Genomic DNA, 18,915 nt, shown 5'->3' on the forward strand with positions numbered 1-18,915 from the left:
TCTTTTGTCCCAAGGGCACCAGCTGCGGGGACCCCCTCGCAGGTTTTACTGTTCTGTTTCCCTAATATCCAGCACACCACACAATATGTGTCTGCTGTGTGGATGACTATGGCTGGGTATTTGGGTGGCCTGTGCTTCCACTCCCTCCTCACTTTGACTCCTTTCCTCCCGCCGGGGAGCTGGGGTTGGGGGCGTGCTCTGGTCCCACCGGGCCACGGCTTGTAACTTATCCCCTTTGTGAGATGCTGAGTTCTCTCATGTGTAGATGTAGCCTGGCTGTTGTACTGTATCCTCTGGTCTCTCTTTAGGAATAGTTGTATTTGTTGTATTTTCAAAAATATGTATGGTTTTGGGAGGAGATTTCTGCTGCCCTACTCATGCCACCATCTTCTCTCTTCCCCAATATGGTGGTATTTTTAATGCCTTTTTTTATATTCTCCCCAAACTTCAGTTTTAAGGCGCTGCTGAGAAAATGGGAATGACACAGACTTCTAAGAATAATATTAGGTATGCTAAACCATGCTGCTAATGAATAATGATAACAACTTGTATTGATCATGTTCTGTGGACCAGGAACCGCTTTAAGTGTTCTGCATGTTTTTTCTCATTTGGGAATGTTTGAAAGCTGAAAAGAGAAGGCTTAGGCAGGATATACTTGTCTCGAAATCATTCAAGGGCTGTGATGGGAAAGTTCAATTAGAATAGTCCTCTTTTATTCCACTGAGGATTTAAAAACAACACCACAACTATTATCAACAATGTAAAAGTTATAAGAAAACAGATCTTGCAGGAACAGAACAGCAATAACATCTGTGTTCCTTTTTCTGTATTCTCTAACTTGGGAAATGGACACCAGCATACATCCACATGTCCAAGCCAGAAACCTGGCCTTCATTTGATTCCTCGCACTTCCTTATTCTCTACTTCCAATCTGTTAGCACATTCTGTTCATTCTGTTAAAATATTTCCCAGACCCATCCTTTCCCCATTCCCACTGTCACTTTCCCATTTTAGGCTACCATCCTCTTTACCTAGATTATGCCAGCAGCCTCCTAACTGGTCTCTTTCCTTCCAGCCTTGCCTCCTTTTCTTCTGTTTCCTCACAAATCTAAATGTATCACTTCCTAGCCTAAAATTTCTCAGTGATTTCACCTTGTTGAATGAAGTTCAAACCCTTTAATGAGGCTTTCAGGGGACTTCTGGTTTTAGCCTGTATTTATTTCAACCAGCTTCTGATCCCCAGCAAATAACTTCTTACTCTGTCACATGCTTGCATGTACCTACAACCGTGCTGAACTTCTTCCATTTCCATGACTATGTTATTCTCTCCTATTGCTGCATCTTTACAGATGCTCTACCTTCTACGGGGAACACTCCCCCTCACCTGTCAAACTTGTCTAGTTTTCCCTGTTCTCTAAGTCCTGTTTATCCTTCAGGTTTCATGTTAGACAGTCCTTCTTCCAGGAAGCCTTTCTGGGTCCTCCTGTGTTCCCATACAATCCTGTATTGTTCACTTTCTACTTTTATTATTAGAAAATATGGATCCCTCAAGCAGAGCTCATAGTCTGCTTGGGTTCTCCCACACCCTCAGAGTCAGCAGAGTGTTGGACATGCTCAGTGTATATTCACTGAATGAAATCTGTATGGTTTGAGCCTTCAGTGAGTATTGTAAACACCTTAAGATTTATATTTTCAACTTCTAATTTAAGTACTGTCTTCTTAGTCATCAGTTCATTAACATCAAGGACAGATGCCACACAGTAGGTCTTAATGTACTGGTTTGAAATGAATGAATAACTCAGTATTTGAAGGAATGGACCATCGTAATGGTGACACCTCACTGAGGGTAAGCATTCCTCCTCTCTTTAAGTTCCTTGAAGGCGAAGACTGTCTCATTTGTCTCTGTTTTACCTATGATACCTAACATAGTGACTTATATATAGTAGACACTCAATGAGTAATTAACTTGAATGTTGAGAACTGAACAGTAGCTAGAGAGTTCCATTTAATGCTAGTATAAATTAGGTGATCTTGACCCTATCTGGGGTTTGGACTAGAAAGATTTCTCTGTAGATTTATGTATGTGTGCATGTATGCACGGATATGTCAACATACATTATTTAAAAGTAGAAGACTGATTTAATATTCATTTATACTAATTAGTGACTGTGAAAACAGCACCATCACCCTACACTTAGTCAAAGTTCTCATCTCACTGTTTGCTGATTTGTTTTACTGTGACTGATTTTGCATTGGTCTTTCAAAGAATCCCAGGTTGATCTGCAATTTTTAAGGCAAAGTGTAGGGCTTGTCCTAGTCCTTCACTGTGTAATCCATGAGAGGGTATTAAGACTTGAGAAAGAATTTTTAACTGAAGGAAGTATATGTGGGAAACCCCTTAAAGGAAAGGTCATTTTTTTCTTTTTTCTTTCTTTTCTGCTTGAGTATAGAACATCAGGTGGTATGTAATCCATATTCGCTCACCTTCTCCTCCCCTCATCAATATGTTTTACTTACAAATGTCTGCCATAAAGATATGTCTTGAGGCCTGTTTTAACAAACAGAAGGTGATACAGATTTGAATTAACATCCCTTTAGGGGTTGAGGTTAAGAGAGTACAGATCTTTTTTGTTGAATGAGGAAAAAGTGTACCTGCTTTGGTGTGAAGGAAGGGTTTTCTTTTGTGTTCTCATTTTCTTAATTCCTTTCTTCATTTTTTCCTGTACTGTTTTGTGTCTCTCCTTTATTATTATTTATTTTTTTCTTTCATCCCTTCTCTCTTTTAGCCTCACCATTTCTTTATTCAACCCATATACATGTGTGTATGAGTAAATTTGACCAAAACAGATGATAGAGCTTTCTTTTTGAAATAATATTTAATGTGTTTTAATTATAAAAGTAATAATCTTCATTTTAGAAAATCTAAAAGCACAGCATGTTTTAAAGAGGAAAATACACATCTGAAATTCTATTACTCAGGGATAATTACTATTAACATTGGCATAGCTTACTATTTAGATAATGGAAACATTTTTACATAATTGAGATCATACTGTGCATAGAGTTCTGTATCTCATTGTACATAGTGTTGACTCAAAGGTATATTTCTATACCAGGAAAACATTTTAACAGCTGCATAACATTCCATTTTAATAGATGCCGCAGTTCATCTCTCCATTTCCCTACATTTGGTTTCTTAAAATGTTTACAAGTTTCCCTGTTAAAAAAATGATGTCATGAACATCTTAGAGCATAAAGCTTGATCTGCAATTCAGATTATTTCCTGTGATACATTCCTAGAAGTAGCATGACTAGGTTAAAGAGAATGCATACTTTTTGAGGTTCTTGGTTCTTCTTATAAAATGGCTTTCCAGAAAGATTATGCCAAGTCTGCATGATAGTACCAGCATTATAAAATAATCTCCTTCTCACCATACAGGCAGGACTTTTTAGTTTCTTTAACTGCATTCTGTGTCGATAAGTGCGTAATTTCTATATAGCTGTGTGGACTGTATTATCAAATTAATCCACTAATGAAATATGTTACTTTACATACATATTTGAATCTTATACAACTTATTCTGCAGGTAGTAGGTACATGGTGTATTTTTTCTGTAGCTGGAACCTTTTTTTGTCCTAGTTTATTACTTTGTGATATTTCATTACTCTTGTTAAGTCCCTAAACTAAAGCAATTATCTTTTTTTCTAAGTTCTGTATCTTTGTGGCCTTGACAACTGAGCCAGTACTTTGGAGAATAAGAGATCCTGGACTGTATTTTAGAACAATAAGAAGTACCAAAGGCATGAGAAAGAAAGACTAATGAATAGGACACTGGACTAGAAGTCAGATAGATGCTCTAGCTTGTAGTCCCAGCTCCATTTGTCAATGTGTGTCATGGCCAAATTTGATTAAAGAACTTGCCCAATCTGTAAAATGAGGATAATATGTCTCAACTTTATAGGTATGCTAGAAGAATTAATGCAGTATTTTTTCTACTATATTTTGTGTTCTTCCAGACAAGTTCTAACATTAGAGACCAAAAACTAAAATCAATCCAAAATTCAGAAATAGAAATTAATTTTTATATTTTCAAACTTTTATATCCCCAGTTTAATTTAATAGCATATCCGTTATTGGCTATTTATACAAAGTATAGATTGACTACAGCATTTCTCCAAATGTACTGAAAAGTGATATTGGGCTCATGAACAATTGGTTTCTGCTTTATATCATACTATTTTACAGATACTCTTTTGTCTTTATCAAATATTATTTTAAAATGTAAGAAGGAGAATCAATTCTTAAACTACCATGAGTTAACACGATGAGTCTAAAAGTAGTATAAAAGTGTTTTGCCTCACTAATCTATGATCTGTTTTAAGAAGTTGGCTCTGAAACAGTAGCATGAAAAGGAATTTCTTTATGTTTATTGCTTGAATGAATGTTTTTTCTGAATTTGGCAAGGTTTTGTCTATAAATTGATCTTTTTCTAATCTAGAATGAGTATCTTCTAAGAATAGTGAAAATCTTGGGATTTGTAGAAGAATCAAGTGACAAATTTAAATAATCCTAGGCTTCATTTAGAAGTCTTCATTAGAAATTATCCTAGTAAAGAAAATACTCTTCAGTCTGACTTTGAGTTCCTTGAGGTCAGGGGCTGTGTCTTAGACATCTTTGTATACCTAGTATCTAGCACATAGTAGTTGCATAATAAATGTTGACTGAAGAAATTAATCTGCAGGTTGAGATATAAAAATATAAGGAGCATGTAAATGTCATCTACTCCTAAGAAAACTGGTAAATTGACCCTTGAACAGTGTCAGAGTTTGGGGCACTAACCACCAGCTTGGTCAAAAATCCACATAAAACTTTTGACTCCCCCAACTAATAGCTACTAATATGACCATAAGGCTTACTGATAGCATAAACAGTTGATTAACACATATTTTGTATGTCATAGGTGTTATATATCATATTCTTATAGTAAAGTCAGCTAGAGAAAAGAAAATGTATTTTCAAATTACCACAAATCTCCAAAAATTTTTCCAATATATTTATTGAAAAGGATCTGCATGTAAGTGGACCTGTACCGTTCAAACCCATATTTTTCAAGGGTCAACTATACAGCATAGGACCTAAAACATTTTTTGAAATAATTAATATCTTAGGTAAAAATAATATTTTGTGCCTGTACCTCACTATCTAAGCACTCAAAGCATTTACCACTCATCAGAATTCACATTTCTGATGTCAAGGCTATCCTAGGTCCAGATTATTTCAGATTAGTCCTATTTTGACTACCGAGGGCCTGTGCTTTGTGTAAAAGCCATATAAGTGATTATTTTCTGGGATAAGAGTAACACTTTTGCCCTTTAATTTTTGTTTTATTTTTTTGTTCTCAGGGATTTAGCCAGTTTGACCGTGGGTCTATAGCAATTTTTAGTATTCAAAGTTATACTCCCTTTTTTCAATGCTTTCAAATGTCAGTAATGTTTCAAAATAGCTCTAATTTGTTTTTGGTCCTATTTAGTGGTAATGGCAGGGTCCACTTTGGATTGTCACAAATTAGTTGTGAGATCTACATCAATCGGTTTACTAATGCGTATGACAGTTCTCTTAAAAATGCTTCATTCCATGGAGATTTGTGTGTTCCAGTAAATGAAAAATACATTGGTGCAAAGAAGCCCCCTCCTCCAACCCTAGTATTTTGTAAAGTTCTAGTGATATATAAAGTCTATCACACATTTAACAATAGATGTAGTCCTAATGAATTATGTAAACCATTAACAAAAAAAGCCATTAGTGCCCTTGAGGAAGTCTGCTGAATGAGTAAAACTTATAGTGGCTACTGGATGAAATAAAGAACTCTTGAGACTAATGATGGAGCAGTAAGTAATCTTGGGAGTAAGTAAGGTGTTCACCTTAGTATCCATGCAGGGAAAGAGAATTAAGTTGAAATTCTGGCAACTCATGCAGGACTCACGATCCTAATGGAATCTCACTTTCGGGTAGATAGTTGGGTTCTCAGGGTTATATGAGCTTCTGCCTTGTTTTTTTTTTTTTTTTTTTTTTTGTCTTGAGAGTGGCCAGTCTTTCTTACAAGCCTCAGGCAATATCTTTATCCTTTTTTTGTCCCAGAGCTGTGGAATGTTCAACCCGAATGTGACCTTAGAGGTAGTCTTCTAGTCCAACGCCCTCATTTTCATAAGAGGAGGAACCAGATTTATCCAGAGAATCTGTGTGTGGCTGATGGCACAAAGCAAACTGACTGAACAAGGCTTAAAATCTAAGTGCCATAATATCCACTTAATATCCATTCCCGTAAGTTTACCTGTTTAGCACACTGCCTGCTTAGTATTATTGGTGTTGTGTTTTAACTGGCAACCTAGTTTAGCAAAATGTCTTGGGTTACATTCTGCTCATCTAAAATGATTTATGTGTGATGTTGACTGGTCAGGAGACCAGAGAGATCAAATGGACTGATTTATAGATCCCAGTGTGATGAAGAAGCAGGGTTGATCCATAGGTTTGTGTAAGATCAGGAATCTAGAGATTTGTTTCCAGAACTTATGGATGGTATAGCTTTCTAAAAGTAAGGGAATCTGAAGGCAAGGAGTTTGTTGTCATTGCAGGTTAATGAATGTATCTGATAGACTATGCTGTATTTCAGGGAAATGTGCCACAAGTTCTTTCTACCAAATTTGTGTCATAAAATAATCACCTGTAACTCATCTACTTTCCAAATATGGTATGAATTTGTGTGTTTGTGTGTTTGCATACATTTAAATAACTGAGTTAAAAGCTCAGGCTGTGTATGTATCCATTCATTCATTCATCCAAAAATATTCAGAGGATCTCCTGTGTTCTAGGCACTATGCTCTAGACTGTGGATACAGCTCATAACAAGAGACAAACCCCTGCTGCCATAGACTTAGGTTTTAATGAAGGGTGACAGGTAATCAGCAGATGAGTAAACAAGAAAATAGCAAATAGTAACAAGAGCCCCCAAAGACTGACCCAGAGTTATGTGATTTTTTTTTAGATGTTATTTTAATGGTTGGCTACGTTATGTAAGATGGTCAATGAAGTCCTGTGTGAGGAGGTGGCATTTGATAAATGGGAAGGAGACAACCATGCACAAATTGAGGAAAAGAGCCTTCCCACCAGAGGGCAGAACACATACAAAGGTCCTTATGTGGGAATGGGTTTGGGGTGTCTGAGTGTGGTAAACACCCGTGTGGCTGTAGAGTACTGAACAGATGTGGGGGATGGGGGCCGATGAAGTCATGGAGATAGGTAGATAAGAATAAAATTGCACAGGCCTTTGCAGGCCCCAGCGAGGAGTTGAAATGGACCAGAGTTTGGATCTCTACTACTTAACACTAGCTGTGTGACCTCAGATAAGTTTAATTTTCATGAGCTTTGGTTTTCTCATTGTAAATTGGCGATAATTATTGCTTTGTAGGGTTGTTTATAAGGATTAGGATAACAAATGGAAGGTGAGTTAGTATAGTGACTGGCACATAGTACGCTCAAGAAGTTGGATGGTGACAATAAGACAGTAAATATCCATTGTATAACTAACTGTGTCAGGTATAGTTTTGGACATGTTATATTTATTTATATTTAAATCCCCAAAACAATTTTGTAAGACATAATGAAACTTGGAAAAATTGTTATTTGTGTAGTTAAATAGACTTAAGTAGTTAATACTGGATTCAAAATAAAATTTTCATGACTCCAGAGTCAGTTTTCTCCCACTATATTAAGGGAGTAAAACAATTATAATGCGTTGGTTGGTTGGGTATGTAAATGTGATTTGTGACTATACATAGTTGGGATCAGATAAGTCTTTGATAGGATATGAATATTTCTTTCCACAAAGGAACTTCAGTGTATGTTTACATTGCTGTCAATGCTTGGGATCATTTCTTGTTCCTAGAAACTCTTATTATATTCCTTTGACGAAGTGGACCGGCATAACAATATCAGTACTTGTCAATGACATGCCACAACTTTTGAAGAAATCTAAGGGGCCTTCAGGTGTTTTGTTTTTTCAAGATTCCTAATTTTTTTCTGAAGACACACCTCATATAGCAGCCTCTTATTTTTGAAAGTGTTTTGCCCTTAGTTGTACTAGTTGAAAATGTCAGAATAGTGCATTAACATACTGAGCTCCAGGGGGCTGACTTTTTTTGTTGTTTTACTTTATCTTATTTTGCTTAAAGAAATGTAGAATTGGCAGCTGAGCCCTCTGACTGATATCAGACTTGGGTGGTTTAAATTGTGTTTGCATAGTACACATACACTTAACATCACAAGTTATACTTTTTTATTCTTTGCTGTACAAAAACTTTCACTTATATATTGATAAGTTAAAAGTCTCATTCATTTTATGAGGATGTTTATAAAGACATGACTGATTATCTTAACTATTAAAGACATTTAACATTGGCCTTTTACTTCGGGTAGTAGTAGAAGGCAATGAAGCCTTTTAGAGACATGTATGTGTATGGGTTGAAGTGTTAGATTATATTAATTTTCTCTTTGAGAAGTAAATGTCATGCTAAAATAATAAACCATCCAATGTGGACCATGAAGTAATGTTATTTTTAGAATAATTACTTTGATGAAACAGGACTATCTGTTTTCTTATGTTCAAATTCACAGCTTAGGTCTTTAGAGGTAAGAATGCTTCCACCAGAAACAGTTGGTAATCTATGAAAGTTATGTCATCATATTGGGAAATATTACACTGTTGCTGCTATTGACATGACCTCTAACTGTAACATGATATATAGCCTTATGAGCCAGAGCACTGTTTGTATTTTTATAAAAAACCCCATGATGACTACATGCTCAAGCACTAGCTCAGTATTCTTATCAGGTTGTTCTTTCAAGTTAGGCTAGGGCTTTGAGCAAGCAGTATTTTGTGATATCCGTTGTATGCTGTTTGAGAACTAGAATTGGTTCTTGTGCAGCATAGATGAGTTATTTATCACAAAAAGCTTGAATAACCTATAAATCCATCACTACCATAGAATATACAAACAAATGTTTGACTTTGTTAGGTAAAATCAGTGTCTTGAAATGAAAACAAAAAGGATGAACTTACAGGTATTCTTAGAGTTTATATACTAACCTAAAGAAATCATTCGTCTTTTAAACACTAACCAGAAGACTATCCTACTAAAATACTATTTCATACCAAAGGTGTCAGTTTCTTCAGTTAAACCAAACACTGATGGACTAGCTGATTTTAGTGTAAATAAATTGTCACTTTTAATATGGCAGTAATTTTTTAGGGGTCAGATCACATAAGGGAAAATTGAGTATTCAGTTGCATATATACAAATTAAAGTATCCCCTCCCTCTCATTCTTGTCTATCTATGAAATATTCTATTCTGTACTTCTTGCTGTCTGCTTCTAAATGTAAACACAGCTCAGATTTTCTCATTTGGCCTTGTCCTCTCACTTTATATATTCCTTGTAGGAATTCCAAACTCAACTTTATCAACTCTAATATGGATGCAATGTTGTTCAGTTGTTAAGCACACAGGCCTCAGAGTCAGAAAGACTTGAGATCAAATTCAGACTCTACCACTTACCAATAATGTGACATTATGCAAGTTTTCTAAGCCTCAGTTTTCTGGTCTATAAATATGCAGATGACATTATCATTTAGCTCAGATCAGCTGCCTAAACCTGGGAAATATCTTAGTTCCTCCATCTTACCTAGCCTGACATCTGCATTCACTGATCTTAAGTGAAGTAAGTCTGTGTCCTAAACGACTACCTAATCCGGTCTTGTCTTTCTCCCTGCAATGTTAATGGTTACCACATCATCATATTCCTTCCCTGATGTTTTTAAATGACTCGAAACAGATCGACTGCTTCCATTCTCTCCCCCAGCTGCTTTTCTGCATATCCACCTGGCTAAGCCATCATTTACAATACAGATAATGTCACCCAGTAGCCTAAATCCTCCCAGTGCTGCCTTCTTACCTATGGCAGTGCCCCAAATTTGAGCAAAATATAAACCCCTTTTAAAGGAAAAGCCTTTTCAAAGATTCCAGTGCTGACTTAAACTTTTTAACTGTAATTTTAAATATATGCCAACACAAAATAATATATAAAACATGCCAATAGCTTTTATACAACTTTTAAAATATACATATAAATGAAAAAATACAAAACCAATAAGATTTACATTAACATTATCTTAAGTGATAAATGGTATTTTGCTGAGCCTAAATTGCTATTCATGATGTGAAGGTACTAACTCCTTGCAAGCATTCTGGAGTTTTCCATGCTGAGAGTGCTATAAGATGACTAATTGTACGATCAGTTTTCTCTACTCCATCTACGGTTACATTTTGATTAGTAAAGCATGCCACAATGTTGTATGCTCTTCAATAGAAAATGCATTGGTTTCATACTAAGGCCATCTCTGTTTTCATTAGCCTGAGACAATGAAAGTCATACTTCCCAGTAACAGTGTGATCCTATATGCAAATGTGGATGTAGAGATTAGATGGCAGGACTTGGTTATAACATGGCTATCCCAATGATCCAGTTTATGTGTAGCTTTATCATATTACCTGAAGAAATGAAGCTGCAGAATTCTAAGATTACCTACTACAACTCTGAGGCCATATGTGTAAGGATCCCAGTTTAAGAAACATTAGCCCTGAGCTCCAGGCTTTTATCTACTCTCAAATCCCCAAACATTGTGCCTCCATGTTTATTGGAACTTCTGACTAAAATAACCTTATTTACCTTGGGTGAACCTGTACTGACCTTTTACAGCTCACATGATCTTCTTCCCCCAGGTAGGATCAGACCATCCATCTTTCAAACTGTTGTACCCTGTAACTACTATCATGGCACTTACCTCGTTGTTTAATAACAGTCTGATTATTTTCCCTCGCCTCTTCCCAAAGAGTAAGCTCTTTGATGGCAACGGTATGTCTTGGCTTCTCTCTGTACTCCCAGGGCCTGGAACCTCACAGGAACTCAATAAATGTGGAGTGGGAATATTCTAAAGGACACCATATGCACAATAAGAGATAGATGCTTTGTCTCTCTACAGTGCTATTTTTCTGAAGAAAGTCAAAACCTGATTAATCAATGTGTGTGCAGAGTGTATGGCAGTCAATTAAAATTTTATACTTTAAAAAAGAAAAGCTTTGGCTTCAGTATGCAAATGGTGGCATATTCTAAATTGTAGATTCAGAAGAGCAGGACCTTTGAAATCATGTAGCTCGGTGGGCTTAAAATTTTATTTTATTTAACATCAAAGCAGCTTATCCATAAGAAATCATATGTGTCATAGGAATAGATAAAGTAGATAAATGTGCAGGCACCATCATGGTTCGGGAGGGGAGGATCTGGAGAGCTCCCCAGGAGCCTTCTTTTTTGCATATTTCCTCTTCATCCCCCAAAATACCTTAAGGAACTGTATGATCTCTCAGAATACAGTTTGAAAATAACTGAATCTGCCTAAGGTAGAAATCCTTCCCTGAACATCTCAGAAAAAGCAGCAGCCCACCTTAGCACCACCTGAATAAGGTGACCAGAAACTAGTAATTTTGTAACACCAGTTTTTCTTTCATTAGACAATTTTCAAAGAAAGTACTCCTTAAGTTAATGATGAAATAATATATAATGGCAGCAAACATTAATTGAGTACTTACTATATATCAGACATTGTATTTTACCTGGGTTCTTATTTTATCCTTATAACAACCCAGAGGGCAGATCCTTTATTATTCCCATTTTGCAGAGAAGAAGCCTCAGGCCCAGGTAGTCAAGTAATAACCTGACTAAATTCACACAGCTATTGAGGGGAAGGAACATTTCAGAAGCTTTTGCCCACTTTTCCTCTTTTTGTAATAATCTTCTATTGAGAGCAAACTGTGCCCTCTTGAAGACAGTTCTGTATTGTTTTCAGAAAGGAACTCTCTATTTTAGGTTCTAGCCTGTTTCTGACAATTATTTGCTAGTTATATAGTCACAGGCAATTCATGACTTCTCCATGACTCAATTTTCACAACTGCAAAAAAGAAAAATGGTTTTAGTAATATCTTCCCCCTGTTGTTAGATTCAGATAAAAGAGTATATATAGGAAAAGTTGTGAAAGCTGTTTGCTATAGAAATGTAAGGCCTTTTTGATATCAAAATCTGTGACTCTCATTCAATGCCAAAAATACACATCCATTTATTTACATGTCAATTAGTCACACATCTTTTACTTTTCCTTGTTTTGCTGTCCTTTGAATATTTTACTATTGAGGCACTATTGATGCAGGTAGGCAAGGAATTGAATAAAATTCAGTGTGTTCATTCTGGCTGACAGCACTTACTACAGTGTTTGGAAGCCTAGGGGCTTGAAAATAATGGAGTCATTTTTCGTTTTGTGGAAGGAATTTTTCTTTATTTCATTTACATCTTATAGCCTCATTACCTACTTAAAATGTAGTTTTTATCTAGGCTGTAGGAAACATTTATAATCTGCTAAAAAGTGTTATTGAGGTAGCTTTGTTACAATGTTTAAAGTTACTTTTATAACTGGATCTAAAAAATGGTGAAGCAGGGAGGAAAAACATTATATTTAAATATCTTTATATTCTTTGCCCAACATAATAAATGCTGATGAAATTTATACTATTGTTCCCATCTTTAAATGGCACAGTGAAGAAACTGTCTTTGCCAAATATATTGCTTATCCTATTGATCAAATTCTACCCATTTTTTTACATCATTATTTGTATAGGTGAGTTTTCTCTACCTAAAATGACAGCATGCTTTTCTCCCTTTATAGGGCAGTGGATACAGTAAATGTAGTGTGATTTAAAAGTAAAGGAAACATGCTATTCTAGGGGCTCTTAACTGTCTTGTCCCCTTTGCTAGTCTCGTGAAACCTATAGGCCCCTTCTCAGAATCATGTTTTTAAATGTAAAGCATAAAATGCATAGGATTCAAAAGGAAACCAATTATATCAAAATATACTTACCAAATTATTTTTTAAAATTATGACACATTACAAAGAAATAGAAACTTATGTTCATACAAAAACCTGTGCGCAGATATTCATAGCAGTTTTATTCATAATACGCAGAAAATGGAAACAACCCAAATGTCCTCAATGGGTGAATGGTTAAATCATTGTAGTATGTCCATACCATGGAATACTACTTAGCAATAAACAGGAATAAACTGTGGATAAGTGCAGTAACTTGTATGAATCTCTAGGGCCTTATGCTGACTGAAAAAGCCCATGCCAAAAGGTTACCACTGTGTGATTTCCTGTATAGAGCATTCTTGAAAAGATAAAATTACAAAAATGAAAAATAGATTAGTGGTTGCTAGGGCTGGAGGGTTGTGGGAGGGATTTGAGTGTGGTTATGAAAGGACAACGTGTGGGATCCCTATGCTGATGAAATTGTTCTGTATCTTGATTCTGCTTGTTGGATACATGAATCTCTATATTATCAAACTGTACGGTGCTAAATAAACACAAATACACACACACACAAATAAGAGCAAGTAAAACTAAGGAACTCTGAATAAGATAGGAGAGATTTCTCATTGCCCATATCCCAGTTGTGATACTGTAATATAGTTTTGCAAGATGTTACCATTGAAGGAAATAAAGGATTTATCTGCAGTTTTCTTACAATTGCATGTGATTTATAATCATGTCAAAATAGAAACTTTAATTTAGAAATTGAGACACACTAATGGGCTTCTTTACAATATTTTTTAAATAACCAGACAAAGTGGTAGCATGTATAGCTAGGGCAATTTTGAATAAATGGTGAATGGAAGTGATATCCACAAATGTGGCATGTGTGGTATGATAAGAAAAGAACTGTGACTTCTATTAGTCATGGTGACGGAGTTGTAGGTGCTCCTTATACCACTGTGGTCTGTTGCCTACATTCATAATTGAAAGAGATGTTAAACTCAAGCCAGTGCTTACTGAAAATAATGATGTTATTTTTCCCCTTCCAAGTTCACATCTTCCTTGAATTGGGACCCAGGGTTAAGAACCCCTGGGTTAGTTTTGGTTTACATTTCATTATCTGATATATCTCATGGGTCTCTGTCAAATAAAAGATAAACATAATGCTTAAATTTTAACAAATACTCTGGGAGGTGGTAGACTCATAAAAAATGCTGGTAGCCACACTGGATAGTTCTAAAGATTTTTGGGGGGTTATTCACCCATATGCACACTTTTCACCGTAATTGCTAAATACTAGTTTTTAAAGGCACCTAGGGGTAGATTTTAAGTATGGAATAGACTACACATTTATTGTGTTTGATATGAAAGAGAAACATGTCAGATTAACTCCTTATACATATTGACTAATGTTGAGTATCAGTAAATGTTTACATTCACTAGCAAATCCTTTAATAGTGGTTTAGCTTTTCATTGTTGATGTCTCTGAGAATTTCTCAATCAAATGGGGCTGCTGATTTATAAGAAATGAACTTCAGTGTTTTGGGATCAACATGCTACTTAATATCACCCTTTTGTTTCAGTTAATGTTAAAAATTAAAATTTATTGTGTAGTTAATTGAGTAATTACTTTGTTATTATGAAATATTTTCCTCCATACTCTATAAATTAAATATGTTTTACAACAGAATAATTAACAATAGGGCCGTAGAATTTAAATATATATTTAGAGTTTCTTTGTGTACTTGATGTTCCTCATAGTACATGTGCTGAAAGAATGAGTTAAGTATTTGTTCTGTGATGGTCTTGGATTCTATAATTTGGGGGTGAAATGCTTATCTCATGTTTAATATGTAGGACCTTCAATAAGTAAACAATAAATGATTTTTCATAGAAATTATACTTGAAACATTTTAGCTAATCACATTTAAATAAGCTTAGTCAATTCCTTTTGGGAGAAATAGTGTGTATTATCTGAAGAATTATGATGCTTCTACGTTCCTGTAAAAACCATTGCCTTTTCTGCCCTAGAATTTAGGATATGTTATCTTATTTTGCATAGATGACTTTTCGCACTTGTAAAGTTCTTAATTAAAATATTGGGTCCTGCAATGGGAAACGACACTACAGAAAGTTATTTTCTGATACTAATTTCCTGTATAAGCTTTTATCTTACATATCCTGAATTGATAATGGATAGTATTTTTTATGCTACACTTTTCATGCAATTTAAATAATTTCCACAGCATATAATCCAAACAAAATTGCTTGAAATGTTGTAATGTAATATATTTGTCTTAAAATACATTTTGCATTTTGTGGAAACATGAATTACTTAACTCTAATAATCTCCCTTTACTAGTTGTTTTTCTTACATAACTGGAGGGAAGCCATCTAAAGGTTTAGCAATATATTCAGAGCCATGTAGCCCACCAAATACATCACTATTAGAATAAATGGGTAGATTGACTTGGATCAGGCACTTGTTTTGTGTTTCCTTTTTGTACTGGAATTCAAGGACTGCCGATGAGGAAAATGGCTTTTCTACTTCTTATGCTTCTTAAGTAATAGAAGCCTCTCAAAGAACAGCACTGTAGACCTTTGTAAATATAATTCCAAATTTGTTCATCTATAACATTGCTCTATTGGAGAACTGCAATGATAGATAAGAAACTCACTTGATTAAAATAGCCAAAGAAACCTGACTGCATTAGGGTTTATAAATCCTGGTCAGTAACAGTAACGGTATTAGTATTTTCATGACAATAATATGGTCCTTCCTACTTGAAGATGGCACCACCGATAGTAATTGCTATTTGTGTGCATGCTGTAATTGAAAAGACCTGCGTACAAATCAGTCCTTTTCCCACTGGCTGCAGCAAGATACCTTTACAGCTTAGAACTATGAAGCCTTTCCTCAAGTTGTAAGTAAATCTGTGTTTACATTAAAGAATGACAGATTTTTCTCAAACTAAGTCAATCTAAAATCAGAAGTGGTATCTCCACTGCAAACTTAAAATGTTCTTTTTAAAATATTGCTTGTCTGGTTTTGATACAAACATTTCATATGAGAGTAAGGGAGCATGATTATTAAATCAACCCAAAGTACCTTTTGATTTTTTATGTAGTATCTTAGAATAATACAAGCTCAGAATAGTACAATCTCTACCCCAATGATTTTCAAATTAAGGAATGGCTTCAAATTAGGGAAGCTCTTTGTTCACCTAGCTTTGGAATAACATGATGTATGCTAATTGCTAACTTTGCATTATTTTTTAAAGATCAAATGGGCACAGTGGTAATTTTCATTAATCTCATACAGAGCAGCTAATTAAAATTTCCATTATTATCCATCCATTATCTAGTTGTTTCCTTTGTTCAGTATCAGAACAAGATGTTAATAATAAGCCATTCTTGTATTACAGCCCTATTAAATATAGTGAGAATTAGTTTAATCTATTGCACTGTTTTGTTTTTAGGTGATTTCTTTAATATTACGTTGCATCATATTGACTATGCTGAAGATACTTTGACATTTTGTAATAGTGATTTCAGAATTAAATACTTACTCCTTTACTTTTTTATTCAATTCTGGGAAAAGTGGCATACATCAGAAAAGGAAGTAACTTGAGTACCAGAATATTAGCATTTTATTCTTGCAACCTCACTAATTATGTGAACTTGGGCTATCACCTTGATTCTCTATTTCTGTAATGAGAGTATTAGAAGAGCTGATCTTTAAGGGCCAGCGCAGCCTTTACATACTGTCATGTTTTCACAATTTTCAAATAGGAGCTTACGTTGAAACCCCAAAGTTATTATAAGCTTAATAAAAGGCATTTGTTCTGTAAGGTTATAGATTTTCTATCTTGCTCCATTAGATTGTTTGTTCCCATTCCTTATAACCACAGAGTATCCTAAACTATATAATTTAAACTCTTTTCTGAGACTTGGGGGAGGGGTGAATTCCAAGGTGAAGGGCTGGTCCAATCATTTCATAAAGAGGATTTCAGCTCCAGCCATATAGACGAAGAGAACCAGTATTTTCTGAGCAGCTTACTCACTGAGACAATACATATGAAATGCCTGTTTTAGGCATTTCTTTGCATTGCTTTGCTTAATCTTCCTAGCAAACGTGAGGGGTAGGTGTTTATCACCCCTATAGAGCAAATAGGTTTATAGAGATTAGCTCAATAGCCTGCTCAAAAATTACCTAGAAGCTAAATGAGGGTGCTGTAATTCAAACCCAGTGGCAATTTGAGCTGTCCTCAGCATGCCATACATTCTGTCAATGTACCTGCTCTATACTAACATCTTTGAATATGTTGTAAATTAAATGTCTTAGAATGGATATGCTGAAGCAAAACTAAACTGAGTCTGGAAGCTTCAGCATGTTGAAACTCATCAATCATTCACCCATTTGTTTATCCATCTGTCCACCCTTTCATTCATTTAAGAAATATGTTTCGAGTTCTTACTCTGTGCCAAGCATAGTGTTAATATCTGGAGATACTGCAGTGCACAAGAGAGGCAAGAATTCTGCCTCATAAAGCTTATGTTCTAATGAAGACATAGTAAACAAATAAAATGCTGAATGAGATAAACTTTTATAGAGCTAATACTGTAAGTGAGATTTTAAATGGTGGTGTGATGATAACCAGCGTGTGGAGGGGAGACTACAGTTGGGCTGAGACTTAAGTGATAAGAGCCAGCAAAGGAGAGATCAGGCGTAAGAATCTTCCAGACAGAGAAAACAGCAAATACAGAAGTCCTTCTACAGGCATAGCTCTGTACACAAGCCTCCAGGGGAGGATCAGTAGGGCCTTTGTTATCCATTAATTAAGAAAAAGTTCGAGGATCATATGAAAGTGGTAATATGACTGTAGACTTGCAAAATTTTATGGCATAAATGTTTCCTTGCTCTGTTATTCTTTATGGATCTGTAGCCTTAAGAGATAGGTAAATAAGTTATAGAAATGTGGAAATTATTTCAGAGTGATGTTTTTGCTTACTGTGCCATCTATGTGGTGATTCATCCAGTAGACTTCTTGAACATCTGTGTAGCTTAACAAAGCAAGAAAAATCAAGTCAGTGGCCACTACAGAAAATACGGGAGCTGCAAGTATGAAACTGTGTTTCTTGTTCTGTAATTGTTATGGATAGATGCAATAGCAGCACACTTGTGTTAAGACTCACTAAATTCAGTCACTGTGTTAGATACTTGGTATACATGGAGTTCCAGCCTAGAAGAGAGATAGACACAAATATTGACCTCTGCTCCAGTGTTTTAAGTGCTGTAATAGGGGTAGTGCCACAGTACTATAAGGAAATGCAGTCCCCTACATAAGACTTTAAACATTTACTATTTAATGGAAATTTAAAAAATTCAGACATTAAGAGTGATTGACAATTTCTATATTGAGGAGGCATTCTCAATAAAAAGTTAAATAGTATAAAACCCTAGGGAATCCATTTCTCATTATTAACACATTTTAAAAAATTCTATAGCCTCTAATGATATGACCTCTACCAAATGGAAAAAAAAAATTGCTTTTCTTATTCTAGCTTAGATACTTAGCAGAAACTGAATGTAATTCGTGCAGACTTAGAAAATGGGACTCAAACTAGAGTTTTAATTCAGGGAAATATATTTGTAATAAAGAAAAGGGGACAGTTATGATTATGTGTATCTAGAATGTGAAACTATGAATTATTAGTACAACGAATGTGTTGATGATGTTTTCCTCCCAGTCTTTTTCCCAAACCACTTACATAATTATGGCAAAGTGATGCAGCTAAGGAGCTGTGATGGGATAATGAGTTCTAGAAATAACCCCATGTATATTGGAGATTAAGCTAAAAATGAGTGATCAGATAAATGCATTTAATGACTTTTTAAGATTAATCTACAACATGGGAGTAATGTAGTTAGGAAGGAAAAGTTGG

The 18,915-nt window shown here is 35.2% G+C and overlaps 1 protein-coding gene across 7 annotated transcripts in view; it reads left to right on the forward strand.

Moving 5' to 3' along the window:
* DIAPH2 (diaphanous related formin 2) overlaps nt 1-18,915 on the forward strand; it is a 943,365-nt gene that overhangs the window by 195,109 nt on the left and 729,341 nt on the right. The window lies entirely within an intron of this gene.

Source organism: Manis javanica, chromosome X (genome assembly GCF_040802235.1).
Source record: "Manis javanica isolate MJ-LG chromosome X, MJ_LKY, whole genome shotgun sequence".
Classification (NCBI taxonomy): domain Eukaryota; kingdom Metazoa; phylum Chordata; class Mammalia; order Pholidota; family Manidae; genus Manis; species Manis javanica.